This window comes from Vicugna pacos, chromosome 1 (genome assembly GCF_048564905.1).
Source record: "Vicugna pacos chromosome 1, VicPac4, whole genome shotgun sequence".
NCBI lineage: Eukaryota > Metazoa > Chordata > Mammalia > Artiodactyla > Camelidae > Vicugna > Vicugna pacos.
This window is the reverse complement of record NC_132987.1, coordinates 44460129-44472883: the sequence shown is the minus strand read 5'-3', so window position 1 is coordinate 44472883 and position 12755 is coordinate 44460129. Positions and strand designations below refer to the sequence as shown.

Sequence of the window (12755 nt, the reverse complement as noted above, 5' to 3'; positions counted from 1 at the left end):
CCTTTGCCTTTTTTCTTTCACTTCATATACACCAAAGGGAACTGCAAAAGGTTTAAAAAAAAAATTCATTTTCACTAAACTCCGGCCAGAGTCCCCCATTCTTGTTGCTAAAAATGCTCATGCCCCAAAAAACTACTGAAGTACATCTAATGGACCTCCACTCAGCCATCGGTCTCCCGCCCTGGACTCCACTTTGACCTGCGGCCTCCACAGTAGTAATTAGAGCAAACACGGGGGTCATAAATAGTCTGTTGCAAGAGGCAACTGAAGACTCCAGAAGAGCATCTTTGAATGGCAGCAGGGAGGAAGCTGGCAAAATCTCCTTCCATGGCTGCAATCCAGAGTTGTCTCCAACAACTGCTCTCTCAACAGAATTCCTACCCACAGACAGCCAATGTTTGAAATCTAGGCTCCTAGGTCAGGCCCCACAGTGTAAAGCCACAGTGATGAGTCTAAAGCAAACTGCAATCTGCGGGCTCGCCCGTGTTGATCTCGCTCTCCTTTCTCTCCAAGAGGTAGCACATCCTCCTTGATATGTTTCTCTAAAGCACAGCATAGATAGCTTCCACCACCAGCCCGAATGTGAATGCATTATCACTCTGTACACTGAGGAAACAAGTGACCATATGTAGCCTATGCCAGCGGAGCTGTAACTGTGAAGAACAATGGCTCTGAGTCAACAACAGAATTAAACTACTCCCTCTTGTGAAGCTCTTCTGAATATTTTAAGTGTTGCCTTGAAAGTGTGGGATTATGTGCAAGCATAAACATTAGCTTAATGCAATTTTTTGGTACAGAATATGCCAGAGTTTAAAAATCAGAATTGAAACGCAGAAAATAACTTTGGGATAAATTTAATTTTTTTTCATGTGTGATTAAAACATGATTGAAGAGGCATACTTTATGTATAATTAAAGTTGCTTTGTAATTAAGAGATTTAAGCATGTATAGAAAATGATATAGCTTAGTTTGGATATCTTACAAAGGCGCCTATTAAACACTCACTCCCTAGCAAGCCTATGACTCAAATGTTTTCACATTCTAATGCTGATAGAGTCCCTGAATTCTTTTAAAGCTGCCAATTTCACCGATTCTAAATGCCTTATCCTTTCTTCCATGTGCTTGTAAAATAAAAACAGCCCTATCTTCCTTGCCTTAGCCAAAACAATGATGTAGAACACTCTGCAGTTTCATCTCAAAGGCTCCAGGGCAAAAAGAAAGACCCCCAAGGTCTCTGAGACAGGATCTGACTTCTCTTTGCCTTCTTCACTGTGCCCAGCATTGCACCTGACCTACTACATAAAAAAAAAGTGCGACAAAATGGCTATTATTGAGTCAGCAGAGAATGTGGTTGTGTGTACTTGTAGAGGGTTATCATGGTAATAAGAACACTTTGGGACTTTTTTTTTTAATGTACCAGTCGAATGTGCTATATAATTTCCTTTAATCCCACAACAGCCATATGAATTTGACAATATCAACCCTTCTGGACATACACATTAAATCAAAGAAAGGTTGAAGACAACACAGAATCATACATTTTAGTACAATCTTAGCAACAGAATCACCTTTGTGGCTAAAGAGTGAAGCAGAATAAGTTTATTTTCCTCAGTCTTGTCCATTTTTTCAGCCTCCTTCCCATGCCCCAGCTCCTCAACGCCCCCACCCTCTCAAAGTATTGCCTCTTGGCCTCTCTCGAGCACCCTAAAGCATTCTCCTGGTAAGCACCTGGCAGGAACAGTGGCTTCATCTCACTGGCCATGGTCTTGGTTTAAACTGATCTTCCTGGGCTTCCTCATTAATATCTGTTTATTTTTTATTTTATCCATTTTAGCCAGTATCACATGACAGCAGCGGGTAAGGGGAATTCAGGCAAACATATTTGTACTAGTGTGTTAGTTGCTGACATTCATAGTTAGGAGGTTTTGCAACAGTCCCATGGTACAATGGAAAACTTTAAATTTGGTTTTGGTTTTAGATACAGAAAGGGAACCATGGAGGAGGTCACAGGGGTCAGGAGCCATGGGTATGGTGAGGGAGAAATAACCTTCCTGAGGAGAAGAAAAACATATACAGACAGATAGATGGATGCTGGATTAATTTCTTGTTAAAACACACAATTAATTTTGTGTTAATCCAGCAATCCTGGAGGCCAGGAACACATTTCCTGGTGTCTCCCTTCTTTCTCATCTAACGATTATATGGAATATGAATAATCTTTCTAAGAAAAGTAGTTGTTTCTTATACTTTCTGATATCAGGCATTCATCTACAATTTTCAATGAAATCAGACAGGCAGATAGGGAGATAAGAGACACACACACATATTACAGTTTTGCAAGCTTGGGTGGAGCAGGAGATTTAAAGGATAATGCAAACTTAAAGACGCTCTTTATATTCTCTACATCTCCCTGATAGAGATATCCTCCATTCCAGCGACTGGGCCTTCTTTCTGCCCTACACCAGCATCACTTCGCTCTCTTGTTCTTTACAGGTTTGCATGGTACAGACAGAGCCCCATGAAGAGAGACGGTTCTGTGAAGCCTCATGCTTCTTTGGAGTTGTAGAGAAGACTGGTAAGGGAATGACATTCTGAGCTGAATACCAGGACTATTCCCAGTGTGTTTCAGACTGGCAGAGTCGTAATGCACCGATTCGTGAGAAATTATGACCATGTTTATGGAGTTCTACAGAAAACATGCTCATGCTCTTCTAACTGATTCCTTCCCTGTTCCCTGGGTGCTGGTTATTCTAGTCACCGGTTCCCCAAATGAGCTGCTGTTTTTACAGAGAGTGGATTCAAGGAAAGTCAGGAGGGACATGTTGATTTCATGTGCAATTTAGTAGAAACAGAGGAATATTTCTCACTTGAAATTACACCTCTTAGACCCTAGAAATGTTACAATTTTTTAAGTGATGATGAAGATGATTGCTAGGTGTTAAAAGACAGATTACTACCAACCAGAGACTCTGTCCCTTAGACAAACGGGACATTGTCAGTAAGTGTCCCGTAATCAGCAGAGCTGAAAGGACTGACTGGAGTATTATACTGAAAGGAAGCATGGGAAAGAAGGTACTTTTGGGGAGGCAAAGTGTTTCTAGTACTTCCTGGGGAGAGGTACCCAGGTTAGAAACCAACATCTGGGCAGGCTATGATAAGAATCTCATCTGATAATATACAATCAATGATTTCAAATTTATTTGGTATCAATCAGTTATATGCATTACCATGTGCTCAGAAAATTATATTTCCATTTTAAATAACTGAATTTGTTTTCTGGTAGAAATGAGTAATTATTGGTAGTATCTGGTAGTAATTAGAAATTATTCTTCCGAGTAATATGAAACAGTTTTTCCCAAGGACCTGTTTATCTCCGGATAAATATATAATTGGTATTTCTGATCTGCAGTGATCCTAAGCCAAACTACTGTACATAGAATGAGATGTATTTTTTCAATAAGTATCTTTTTTTTCTTTCCCATAATATTTCTCAGGGTGGGTTGGTGTTTTTTTGGTTTTGCTTTTGCCTTTTTTCTTTTGAAAAAGTCTAGATTGAACAGTTCCCTCTGTAATATGTCCTAGTCTTAATTTGTATTGCTTTTGTTCAAGCAATGCTTTGCTCCCTCTTCTCCATTTATTCATACCCCAATCTCCTTCAAGTAATGCTTTCTTCACTGAATCTTCCTAAAACTCTCTTCCTTCTATCTTCTGGCAATTATTGCCTGTACTTCTAAAATAATCATTCTTTAATCACAGATATACATCATACATGATGCTGGCATATGTATTACATATATATATATATACGTAATGTAATACATGTATACTGCCATGTATGTAAAACTGATGCATGAAAGTGTCACATGTGGATTGGGATGTTCCACCCAACCTCTATCATTGTATATACTGAACAAGCCATTTCTTATCTCAGCCTCAGTTTTATCACTTGAAATCTGAGGAGGCTGGCCTATAACTGTCTGAAAAACCCATTATGGCCCTCAGCTGGAAATACCACTGGACACTTATTGAAAGCTTTAAAAATGAATTACTATTTTTTACAGATCATCTGAACTCAAAAACTATGCTGCTTCTCCCTTTTAGTCATTAAAAAGGTGATTGTAATGTAAATATAATCTCCACACCCTATTTTATGATCTAAGACTCTGAGCCAGTAAATACTATTCTCCACCTTCAATACTGGCATCTGGAATTTGTTCCTTACGGACAAAGGGACCTAAGTCGAGGATTAAAATAATTTAGTTAATTATTCAGTAAAAATCTACTAACCTGCAGCAATATTATATCTCTATCTTACACATTTCCATACTCTAATTGTATTAAAAGAGGAGATCTAGTCAAAAAAACAAAGAAAGAAAGGTTTCCTCATGCTGTATAAATCAACCCACTTTTACAGCAAAATCAGTAGGTAAGAGGCAGCATCATGTTTTCTGTGTGGTGACCACAAGCACCAATGAGAGAAAGAGAGGGCGCACCTCTGCAGAGCTTGTTATTCATCAGAAAGTAAGTGCCCAGCTTTCTGGACACTGGAGAGCAGTGGCAATTTTCAAATACAATACAGAGAAGAAACACTGTAGTCTGTGGAACTGCAGAGTAAGAACTGTCAAGATACATCCACAAATAGTCGTATGTAACTGATCCAACCTGAGACTCCTCTTCCTCCTATTCTCATTTCTTTTCAAATGAGTGATATATGGTTGAGGAGTGATTAAAAAAAAGAAAAAAGAAAGAAAGAAAGAAACTTCATTTTTACCTGCCAATTTTCTCTTACTTTTTACTGATGACTCTTGTTTTAAGTAGAACATTTATATATAGTGATAGTTAATTCCTCATGGAAGTTTTCTTTGTTCTTGATGGAAAACGCATTTTCTCCTTGCCTCTTCCCACTTCTACATCCTTTATTTGGCTTTAATTTATTCAGTAATCTTTCCATTCCAGTATGTTTGAGGAGAAGGATCCTCAATCCTAACTCTATTCTTTTGAACCTCTGCATTGCTCACAATTGTTTCAAAGAACGAGTAAGATTATGTATTTGTAAACCTCCCAAAACCTATAAAATCTTCAAGCTATACAATACATATTGTATATCTTAAAGTTTACCAGTTTAGAGTAACACATCTCTATCACTATGTATCTGTATAATATCAGTTTATATTATGAACATTCTTTATTATTATCTTTACCCAAAAGAGTTCTGAGAGCCAAAAGACACATTTAATTTCAATTTGTCCAGCTATACATTTTAAACACTGAAATCAAGACCCAGAGAGATGAAGTGAATTACAGGAAGTGACACAGATAATGATTAGAAGAGTCTGCTCACAAACATAGGTCTCTTGATTCCTACTCTTGCGCTTTTTCATCCTATCATTACCCATCTAGCAGACTAGCAACATTTTATTTATTGCAACTGAAAGAGTAAGTAGAGAATTAAAAAAGGGTAGAATCAGATTCTAATCATACTCTCTTAAGAAATATGTAGTATTCTCTCTTATCCCAAAGCTTAGAGATTAATTAAATAGTTTGGCTAATTAATTACCATTATTTCATTAGCTTCTTTAAAAATGAGGACCTATCTATCATTATAGTTGCTATATTTCATTGACTCTGATACATTTTTTCCCAACCTATAACATCTATGAAATCAGGATGCATTTTACAATTCCTTACAGCCAAGTAGAAGCGGAGGCATGGTTGCTATTGACTTTGTGAAAATTGGTTTTATTTCTCTCGCCATGACCAGACAACCACCACTCCTGACATTTCAGGGCAATTTAAGGAAGGAAGAATATGAGATCTTGCTGGTGTCTGAAAATCTTCCATTGTCACAGTCTAGTAAGATCAACAAAACACCAGCATCAAACCTTTCAGAAGATATCAATTGCTTAGAATGAAATTCTAAAGACAATCATGAAGTACTCTTAAGAAAGGTACATCACCAACACACACAGACTGTTGTCAGGGAAAACATGGATATGATTATGGATCTGAATAAAAAAAAATGATTCAAAAGAGTGAAAATCTGAATAGAACAAATTTTTTTTGAATTCTTAAACTAATGTGTTTATTAATGTACTTTTTATACATGCACGAGATTAATGTATTAGAAAAATCTACATCTACTTAAGTCTAAATTGTTCTTTATTAAAGTATAAAGTGCTAAGTGGTTGAAAAGCATCACTTAACAATTTAATTGGGGTGTTTCCTTTCTCTAAAGCATACAAAAAATAACGATGTGCCCCATAATCAGTGGTTCCTTAGTTTAAATGAAATACTTTAAAATATTTAATATAATTAAACTTTGTATCCCCTAAGAGAAGCTTCAGGAACTTGTAGTACCTTAGGGTCAATATTGTGAACAATAATTATTTCACAGTGGATATGCTGAAGTACAAGATACTGCCAGGCCCAGTGGAGATGAGGTCAGATAGATGCCTTGAACACATACTGCCCTGGTGGTCTTTACTTGATACAGATGTGCTCACTACAATGTGGACTATTTAAAACCCAATTTCACTATGTTTCCACTTTCAAATATGCCTTCTTAAAACAAAAAGGAGATGCATCTGTTTCTGACCCCAAACACAGAGGGAGTTACTAATTATTGTTTCAAGTTTGATTCAAAAATCAGTTCCCCAGGAGGCAAGGAGCCCAGGCCAGGGGAGGCTGCTGTGGTGCAAACTGCTTCAGGCTTGGAGCCTGAAAATAGAGCACTGGCGACGGGGAGACGAGACTCAACAGACATCTTGAAATGCTGGAGCTAAACCGAGAAGGCTGCCAATGTCCATCAGACAATCTGCTTTGAAACAAAGAGAGAAATCAAATCCATTCTTTTCAAGTTCAAGGTTCTTTTACATTATGACTTTGGTGTCAATGCTTAATTGCCCCTTTAAATCAGGAAGAAACTTACAGGGTAGAAATGTGGTTATTGAAATTCAAAGGATAGAGAGTAAAAAAGTTGAAAAACAACTGTTATCTGATCACAGAGCAAAATATATATAACGACTTCAGCTATACTGTCTCCACCTGCCCTGACTTAGTTTCCCATCTGTCTGCAAACAACGAAATGTATCTCCAGCAAAATGATTCAGGCATCACTGGCACCTCTTTTCTCTGAAATCCTACTGCACATGTTGATGGGAGCATAATTCAGAGTTTATTTCACACAATACTATCTAATTCTTCAACATATATTTATCCAAGAAAAAAAATTTATTGAGTGATATATGACAGTATTCAGTTTTTGTACAGGTATGTATACATGAACATATATATTCTTCCTCCTTCCAAAAATAATTTGAAGTAGCTTATGCTAAAAAGCCCAAATACAATCAAATCTTGAAGTAGAGTTTAAGTTTAAAAATGGGTTCAAATAATGAGGCAGAGTAAAAGGAGATGAGTAAGGGCCCCTTTTTCTACTGAACACAAAACTGGCCTTGAGCTTCCATGATATCAGACCAAAAAAGAAGAGAAAAGAAAAAGAAAATAAAGCTTTCCTTGTTTAAAAAAAAAAAAAAAACAACTCAGAAACATGAAAGCAATTATTCTACATCAGAAGCACACAGCCTGACATGTATACAGTTTATATCCATAGATCCTAAGACCATTTGATTCTTGTGTGTTTCTGTGTGCATTTACTTCTAACGCAGACATTCCATATGATAAGAACTTTGAGGTGGAGACGGCATGATGTCTATGGCACACTCTATTAGGTACCCTAGGTTACAGCTATTGCCTCCTTCCTGTCAGTTAACAAGAGCTCTGATTTGGTTTAAGTGTGACACTGCATGTCCACAGGGAAAGCAGACCTCTCCCCCAGCCCCAGGGGAAGGACCATGATTGATCAAAACCAGTCATGCAGTGTATTATCTCTTTGCAAGTGATTAGTTTAGGAGTGGAATGTGTCATAGTTTTAGTCAACCAGGCATAAAGGGAAGTCTGCTGATAGCATCTGTGGAAAAAATGTCCTTTTTTATTAAAAGAGACATTTCCATGAGAAGACTTCCTCTCTTCTTTTTGCTTTGGGTGGAACTATCTGAAGGGGTGGTGTTTAGCTCTGTGGTAAGTCATATTGTTTATCTTGTTTCCATAATGAAGAGCCAAGAGGATTACAGCAAAGCTGTCCCAGATCCCTGACATCCCTGAACTGCTGAGTTAGCCAACTGTGGACCAGTAGACCTTCAGAATCTTTGTTCTGAGAGATAATGGAAGTCTTTAATATTTAGATTGTTAATTGGTTTTTCTGTTGCTTGCACACAAAGCTTTCACAACAGACATCATATTTCATATTTCTATATTCAACACAGACCTGAGCAAAAGTTGGCACTCAACAAACACATAGAAAAAATTGTAATCAATCAGATAAGATCATTGGTCATCACAGCAATACTGATGTATCTCTGTAAGGCAGAATTCTTCCTTATAATGGTGTCCAATAGTACTTTTATTTTTTCCATGCTGAGGTAAACCTAACTGAAAGCTACTATAATCCATGCTAACACACCTGCACAAGAAAACATTATTTTACCAAATGCCATCAAGGGCATGTGCTTTCTTTATACAAGCATTAGGAAGGAGTATTAAAACAAAAGATCTGCATCTTTATTTCCTTTGACAACGGTTTTCACATGACTGACCACTACCTAATTTGTAAGTATGAATAGAAAACTTTATTGCTTTATTCAATAGACTGGAGGAGATGGGGCGCTCTCTGACCGAAAAAAAAAAAAAGATGAGCAAGATGCCTTCATTCTACCCAGTTATCTTTCAAGTAAACTATCATCCAGAGAAAAAATAAAATCACAGTATTATCATAGTTATTTTATCAATATTCAGCATGTGAAAAAAATACATCTACCCTCTTGATATAGCTATTCACTTTTTCTTTACTTTTTCTACTTTCTGAAGTATTTGGGTAAATTTTACACATCTATTTATTCTGTAAAAGTGGCAAACACTTTTAGTTTCCAAGCCCAAATCCATTTACCCTTCTTTTTTCACAGATTTCTGATTTTCTCCAAGGTAGCGGTATGCCACACGAAAAACACATTTTCCAACCTCTCAGATACATAGAAGTGGCGAATTGACACAATTCTATCAAGTATGGAAGTCTACGGGGAGAATGTCCACATCACAAAAAAAAAAAAAAAAAAAGACAAAATGCTCAAGGAGAAGGCTTATCTGGCCCTTTCCTCTCCTTCCTTTTCTTTTTCTTAATCTCATAAAGAGCCCTCTCCTGTTTATTCAGCAAAAACCAAACAGATCCTCACCACCACTGCAAAGCAAAAGGGAAGGAGGAAACAGGGAATTTCCTTCCTTCAGACTCTAGAGTAATCATTCTCATGTTCTCAGCCCAAGATTTTACCTCTAAGGGACGTTTGGCAACGTCTGGAGATAGTCTTGGTTGTCATAACTGTGGGTGAATGGGTGGGGTGTGCTACTGCCATCTAGTGAGAAGAGGCCAGGGATGTTGCTAAACATCCTATGATGTACAAGATACTCCCCTCTCTACAAAGACAAAGCCTTATGAGCCCCAAATGACAGCAGTGCCAAAGGTGAGAAATCCTGAGTAAAAGTACCCTTTGTTCTCTTTTTCTGCCCCCTTCTTTGGGCCTAGAAAGCAGACAAGATGGCAGAAGCAGAGCAGTGGTCTTACGACCACAAGAAGGAAAGCACCAAGATGACAGACGAAGCCTGATCCCTTGTTTAAATGTTTAAGTAACTGTCTTCTCCTGATTTTCTTATTATGTGAGATTATCTGAATGAAATGATAAATTAGGTATGGTTTTTGACCTCTGGGACCTTACTCTTCAGCAAGGGAGCCAACCATCAGCAAGGGAGCCAACCATCAGCAAGTGCGAAAGGTGGGCTACTCCTAGTATGAATGACATGCGCGGGAGCTCAAAGTACGGATACAGGAAGGAAGCAGGGTGATGGAGGAAAGACCACTCCAAGGAAACAACATGTTTTCCCATCCTATAGTTGGGGGTATATGTGTTGGGAGGTTGGGGGAATTGGAAAGTAATCTATGAAGACCAGTATAAGCAAAGCACAGAAGCCTAAAATACAGTGCAGTATTAAGGAAAATGATAAGGAAAAGTCTCGTGAATGGAATAAAGAGTAAAATGAAGAGGAGTTCCAGGTGGAAGGTGTTTTAATCTAAAAATGTAAGTTGGGGAGTAAATTGTGAAAAGAGTTGGAAGTCCTCAGAGTTCTGGACATTAGCATCCAAGCTATAAGGAGCCATTGACCATGGTTAACAAGAGTTCTGCAAGACCAGACCTCTGTTTCAGAAAAAAATAAGAAGTTTGGTAACTGGACTTGCGTGAGTCCATTTACAAATAATTAAACTATAACTGAGGAATCATATCTTTCTATTTACAATCTAATCTAATAGGCTGGAAACAAACATCAAACTTCACTTCAAAATACTTTAAAATAAAGTAAAAGTGTGTTGTTGAACTGTCACAGTTTCCAATGTTAACTGTTAATTCCAACTGTGTTTTACTTACAAAAACTATGTTAGTATTTGTTAGATAATTCATAAAATAATTCCTTTGTGTAAAAAATTTAAAAAAAATTCTAGAAATAAACCATTACTTCGCTTTGCTAAAAAAAAAAATATTAGAAATGGTTTATTTCAACACATGGAAACCCAGAGGTCTTTATCAATTATACCTACCATATCAATATTGCCCCTTAAAAAGTTGTCAATAACACTGAAGCTTAGATTATAGCTGTATTCTCTAGTTATAGCTACTTAATTAGCCTATAAAAATTGTAGCTAATTTAAGGAAATCAGAAAGAAGATATAGATCCTGCTCCTGGATAACCATATGGAAATAATAAAAGTAGAATAAAATATGAGAATTTCAGGGTTGGAAGAGAATTTAGAGAATCAGGGTAGTCAGCCAATCATGCTAAGATTCATCAAGACTTCAAATACTACCTACAGCAAAAGGAGTTCTCAGCCTACCTTCTGTGGGTCTATATTCCACCTTCAATTTCAAAACAATTCAGACTTTTATATTTGAAAACATTTTATGCCTAAATAGAACAAGAAAATTTCACAAAATGAACCCCCACGTAGGGAATGAAAGAAAAGACTAACAGAAAGTACCGTGGGGTGGAAGGAGGGAGACTATGGAAAGGAGAGTTGCTTAAGAGGGCTTCTCTCAAGCCCACGCTGCAGGAACTCTGGCACCGTCAGCTGAAAGACTGACTCCCTCAGTTTCTGCTTATGTTAAAAGGACTGTAGAACCAGCAGGCTTACAGAAAACAGTTACTTCTTTTAATCAAACCAAGGCCTCAGTAATGATTAACTTCCACTTTCCCTGTGAATCACTCAATCACTGGGTAGAGAAGGTAGACAGATTCATTCTCTGCCAAGGGCACAGTAAACTTAATGTTTTTGTACTTAACATTTAATATTTTAAGTACGTGCATGGTGGCCCTTGCTTCTGAGCTCATTTCAAAGAGCTGGTGTTCTGCTAGGTTGAAATGGCTGATTGAAATGCCCAGACATTTTTTACATTTTACACTCAAACACATGTACCCATACCTTCCTTTAGTAATGTTTTTATATCTTTGATCCTATTTATAATGAAGCATAATTAATTTTTGAGAAATGCATTATGACTGTAATTTTCATGTACAGCATGATAATTTACTTAAGCGAAAATAGTCTACTGTAATTTCAATATAAGAAGAAGAAAAATGAGTATATTAAGTACCCATAAAAAGGCAGAGGAATAGATATAGGGTTAGCTATCTGATCTCATGCTTCCTAAGTCCTACGTGTATCACCATGGTCCTGGAAATGAAAAAAGAAATAGTATAGTATCTCTGTGGAGGCCAACTGCTAGTGATTCAAATATTAGACACGTAATTTCCCTCATCTCTATAACACTCCAACAACCTCTTCTGGAATAAACCATTTCTAATTTAAAATTTCAACACAGATAATTTTAAATTCACTGCAGGCGGCTTTTCATTGCTACTCACAAAGCATTGCGCTGGACCGTAAGGAGCCAACGGAGACGTTTGAAATGTTTGGACTAGCTTCTCTGCCCAAGGGAGTTGACTGCCCCATGATGCATAATCTATTAGCTGCTCATCGCGAGGGATCTACAGAGGGACATCTCGAGTCGAACCACGCAGACCTGAAAACCACTCCGCTGGAAATGTTGTGGGAAAGAGCAACTTTCTTATCCCTGTCAAACTACGAGGCGGAACCAGTCCCGGAACCAGCCGGGGGGCCTGGGCAGAGCAGGAGGCTGAAGGCAGCTCCCCTGCGCGCCGCCCCGGCCTCAGGCAAGGGTTTCTCGTGGAGGCGGCATTGTTCCTCCATCTGCTCAGCCTCCGTATTTCGCCAGGAAGCCCTCCCCGCTCTCTCGTAATCTTTTCCTTATGGCTTTGGTACCTCTCTGCCGACTTCCCGGCTCCGGCTCTCTGTGGTCCCTGGACACCGCTCTAGGGTGAAAAGCTGCAGTGACTGGGGCGCCGCTCTAAGGCGTCGGAGGCGACTGCACTCGTCGGCCCGAGCCCGGGCGGCGCGCGCGCCTCACTCTCGCGCTCTCCCTCCTCTCCCGGTCTCTCCGGCTCGGACAGGCTCTCCCGGCCTCTCAGCCCGACTCCGGCTCGCCTCCCCCCGCGGTCTCGCCTCACACCCGCGCTGCGCGCACGGCGTGGGCCGCCGGGTCGTCGGCGCGCAGACACGACGCCCCCCGCCCGCGACT

At 38.8% G+C, this 12755-nt stretch overlaps 1 protein-coding gene across 1 annotated transcript in view; it reads right to left on the bottom strand.

Moving 5' to 3' along the window:
- The window catches only part of NLGN1 (neuroligin 1), a 767045-nt gene extending 754492 nt beyond the window's left edge, over positions 1–12553 (bottom strand). Inside the window, exon 1 of the mRNA XM_072961073.1 lies at positions 12440–12553. The gene's annotated coding sequence lies outside the window, so the exon portion shown is untranslated. The remainder of the gene's footprint in view (positions 1–12439) is intronic.
- Positions 12554–12755: the final 202 nt, after the last annotated feature.